Below are 4,756 nucleotides of genomic sequence, written 5' to 3' on the forward strand. Positions count from 1 at the left end.
AAGTAATGTATAATGGGGTTTTTTTTTTAGAAATAGAAATACCCTCCCTTTTCGAAGACGCAAAAATGCTATTACTCAGAGAACCCAACCACTAGATCACACGATTTCCCCTAAACAGAATCGTCAACTTGATATGCTATGGTTGTCCCCATCATGTTCAAAATTGAACATTTTACAAGTTTACGAATTTTTTATTATTTTTCCCGGTTTTGGGATTTTATTATATTCCATACTATTTGTAAGTTCTATTAAACTGTTTACACATTATTATCGTTAATTCCAGGGCGCATGGTAATTTAAATTTGTTTCCGTTTTTAAGCACGATTTCCGACTCACCAGACTTTCCCCGTTTCTGCGCTACCCAGTCCCCATATTTACATAAGGAAAAGGGGTTACAGAACCCCCAAGGGGTAATTTTTTTCCCGCAATTTTAAAACAACAAAAAACACTGGTAGTGAAAAATGGGATTACTGATAACAATTGGCCCTAAGAGTAGACCCAAAAAATTTAACAGAAATTTTCTTTAAAAACTCAAAATCAGTTCTTGGGTTTTGAAATCCCCGATGCAGAAAACTTCACCTTTTTTTAATAAGGGTTTTTTCTCCTTTTCCAAAGTTGTCAAAAGTTCAAAAAACACTTCCCTTTTTATGATGTTCAACCCCTCACTTTTGTGATCCTCCCCCTCAAAATCGGTAAACGAGTCAGAACGGTCTCAAAAACTCTCAAGACAACGCTTTAGAGGGGCTTCCCCCCTCAGAGGGGTTTCCCAACAGGCCTCATCGTGGTTTAAAAATATTTCCCAAAATCTCGGCGGGGAAACCGGCAATCGCCCCTATAGAAATGATTTCCCATTTAAAATATGATCATGCTTTTATAATTTTAATTCATTCACACACTACATTTTACTGGGGGTTCTTTGTTCTAATACAACGGGTTTTTACCGGGTTTGTATGTTGATGTATTATTATGTAATTGTGGGCGTAGTTTTCCCATTTTAAAAAAAATTACAATTTAAACTACACCTATTTTATAAAGGTATACAGGGAAAGTTAGTGGGGAAACTTAATGCATAAACTATACATAGTTTAAAACAAAACATAAAATTTTAATAAACCCCGGGCACAGGGACTAAACTAAAAATATATAAACCGAATTCTTTTTCATTTTTGTCCCATTCCAAAATGTTTAAACTCCAATGAAAATTTATTTTCCCCCTTTCTAGGTTTCTACAAAATAAACTAAAACCCAGAATTAAAAAGGGGGGTTATCTTTAAAACCCTATTTCGATGATTTTATGATTTAAGGGAAAAATTCCTCGTCAAAAAGGGGAAACTTTCAATTTTTTTTTTAAATTAGTTTTTGTTCAAACTCCCGGCTTAAAAATATTTGGTTAACGTAAAAATTTATTTAACCATTTTTCTTTTTTGGGGTTGCTTTAATTTCCCTTTTTAAGTAAAAATAATTTGCGCTTTATTTCAAGATACGTCTTTTTTGCCCTTATACACATCGCCTACGAATCCCCAGTCTACCTTTGTTGGCAATTCGGGTTTCCATTTATTTTTAACTCGGGTTTCCCCCCAAAAAAGGGATAAATCTTTTGCCCTTTTTTAAAAATTTCCGTGGGTTGGGGCAACTCAAAAGAGTCCCTTTCTCAAATTTTTTTTTAAAGCCCACTTCGGTGGGTTCCAAAAAACAACTTTAACTAAATATATAATGATTAAATAAAAAAAAATTCTTTTTAGGGAAGGGGAATGCCCTTTTATATATTCAATTTTTTTTGGTTTTCAATTTTTTTTGGTTAATAGGGGTTTAACCCTTCCATCCTCGGCTAAAACCTGGGAAATTTTTTTTCCATTTTTTATAAGTTTACATCTTTTCCCCTTTAAAAAACGGGCCAAAATTTGGGGTTTTGACCTTTAAAAAAAATTTAAAATTTTCTTAATTTTTTCACAATTCTCATCTAAGCTTTAAATTTATCCTATTTTCATTTACTTGGTGGTTTAAAAGGGTTTTCTTTATAAGAAATAAATAAAGTGTAAAAATTTGCTTTGGGTTTAAAATTTATTATGTGTGCGAGGGGTGGGGGAGGGGGGGGCGCGCGCGTTTTCGTGTGATGTGTCCTGTGCGTGCGCCCCGGTTTCGTGTGTATGTGGCCTGTCCCTTGGTGCGGGGGTGCGGTGTATGTGTACATACAATAAAAACGTAGGGGGTTTTACCTTTTATATTTACATTTTTGATTTTAATCTGAGATCTCCCCCCAATATTATGTTTTGTGAACACACATTTCATAACAAAATATATGATAATGATAGCATAAAACCCCGCGAGAAAACCGTTCTCCGTAACGTTTTAAAAACATAAGGGGAAAAGAAAGACAAAAAAAGGGACTACACATATGTCCACCTTAAATATATAGGGGAAACTGCGTTTTGGGAAATCGTAAAATTTTTTAATTAAAAATAAATTTTAAATTTTTTTGTTCAGAATAATTTTTTAGAAATAAAAAACCCCTTAATTTAAGAAAAAAAATGCACCAAATTAAAATTTTAAAATGCCCCAAAAGTTGTATGAAAACTAGTCTCATAAAAAGTAAACAACCCTTTTTTAACTCAAAGTCGCCAGGAAAAAACCCCACATTTTTAAAATTGGTTTTTTTATTTTTTATTTGTTAAATTATTATTTTTTTGCTCCCCCAAATGGGTCTTTCGGAACTGTTCGAAAAATGTTAAAAAAAAAGGAACCTTGGGCAAACATGACGCGCCCGGGGGTGAGCGGGGGGGAACAAGCCCAAAAGACGGGGGGGTTTGGGGGCTCCTTCCCGTTTAAGCCCTCGTTGTGCCCTTGTGGGCCTGATATAACTTTGTTTGGGGCCCCGTTTTAACGTATCGTGCCCGTGTGGGCATGGGGGGTTTCCCCCCGTATTGTGCCTAAAAAAGTTTAGGGAAATAACTTTGTAAATTTAAAAGGGAAAAACTGTCAATTTTTTTGTTTACCCTTTGTGGGCCCCGCCCCCCACTTGGCGTTTTCCCCCCTGGTTTTTTCTGGGACGCTGTGGGTTCGGTGCCCCTTGGAGCTGTTCAGTGTTCCGACCCTGTATATAACACGCCGTCTGCCTGGGCCTGCTTTGTGTTGGTGGCAGAGAGACGAGGCGACCGGCGTAACAAATGGTTTCAGGAGTGGGATTTGTGATATTTGATCAGTGACGCGCCGATTTATCATGTCGTCCAAAGATGGCGGCAGCCATGAGCGAGAGGGCTATGACTGAGGCAGGCACGAGTGAGGTGAAGCGAGCCAGATGGACCTGATCACTGCCATGCTGGCCGGGTTTATGGGGGAGGAAATGGCACAAAGGGCAGAAGACAGGCACAGAGGGCACCGAGCAGCGCACCATCTCGTCGAGATGCAGGAAAGGGAAAGGCAGAGGAACAGTTCTGCCAACTTGTTGAGGTGCTACAGAGCAATTTTTCATCTGTGAAGATGGAAACTCAGCAGTACACCGACAAGGCCTGCAACAGCGTGAAGAGTGAACTGATGGAGGAGGTGCAGACTCTGAAGGGCGGGGTTCAGGCCCTGGGGGAGGAAGTAAAGGGAGGAAAGGCGGCGTAAAGGAGGTAGAAACGTGCAAGCAGAGAAGGCAGACCGAGGTTCTGGCAACAGATGCCAGAGTGTCAGGTTTACTGGGGTCGCCTGGGGTCCGTGGCAGGAAACCCCAGGCCTCGCAGCGTCGTGTCGGAGCCAGTGGTCGCTGCAGAAGGTGGGGCCCCCCATCGGAACCCCCTCCCTTGGATAAGGTGGCGGCAAACTCGACCCGTCAACCCGCCTCGTTGCTCCTACCCCCTTTCTCCCCCCGGGGCGTGTTAGTTCACGGCACGCGTTCTCCACCCCGCAGCCCCTCGGCCTCCAACATTCTGTAAAGCGTAAGCTAGTTGAGTACGACGGGAGGTTTGGCCTGGGAGGCATATGTCGCCCAATTTGAAATACTGGCATCTGCCCAGGGCTGGAGCCAGGAAGAGAAGGCCCTACAGCTGGTACAGCGCTAAGGGGCCCCGCGGGGGGAAGTGTTGGGGCATCTGCCAGCATCCCAACATGCCTCTTACACCAGCGTGGCGGAGGCTTTGAACGCCGTTTCGGGCACCACCACCAGGCCGGGGATATCGGGCCCATTTAAAGAAGCGGACTCGTGAGAAATGGCGAGACACGGGCCCCAGCTGGCGCAGGATGTGGAGGCGCTGGTAAGAGGGTCGTACCCTGCGGCTGCGGAATATGATCGTGGTCCTGGCCCGCGTTTCTTTGGGTTGACGTTTTGCAGGACCAGCAGTTTGCAAATCTACATTGAGGAGGCACACCCTGAGGACCTGCAGGTGGCGCTGGCAAGGCCTTGGAGTTCGAGGCCTTCCTAAAGGCAACCAGTGGCCTGGGGCCCAGCTGCTCAGCCCCGCCGTGACCTCCGGGGCCGGAAGGCAAAGTGGAGAAGGTAGCATTGAGGAAGGTGAGCCCTAGCACTTTCCAGGTTTGGGTGTTGGGGCTGCAGTGAGGAAGGGCACAGACGTAGTCAGGGGTCAGAGGGAGCGGAGAACACGTCCTCTCACTGACGGATTCTGATGCCTTCCAGCAGTGCTGCAAGGACTGTGGTAGGTATGGTCACCATCCGAGTGCATGTCCTAAGGCTAAGGAAGTGGTTTAACAGGCGGAAAACTCGGACAGGCTGGAGAAGGGGGCCGAACCCAGCCGCCCTCGGTTCCGGGCCCCGACTTGG

General features: G+C 43.8%; 1 pseudogene; it reads left to right on the forward strand.

The window, feature by feature from the left end:
- The first annotated feature begins 1,561 nt into the window (after positions 1–1,561).
- On the forward strand, positions 1,562–1,686 carry LOC119570089 (annotated as a pseudogene).
- The last annotated feature ends 3,070 nt before the right edge of the window (positions 1,687–4,756 follow it).

The sequence above is a fragment of the Penaeus monodon genome, unplaced genomic scaffold (assembly GCF_015228065.2).
Source record: "Penaeus monodon isolate SGIC_2016 unplaced genomic scaffold, NSTDA_Pmon_1 PmonScaffold_2174, whole genome shotgun sequence".
In the NCBI taxonomy this organism is placed as follows: domain Eukaryota; kingdom Metazoa; phylum Arthropoda; class Malacostraca; order Decapoda; family Penaeidae; genus Penaeus; species Penaeus monodon.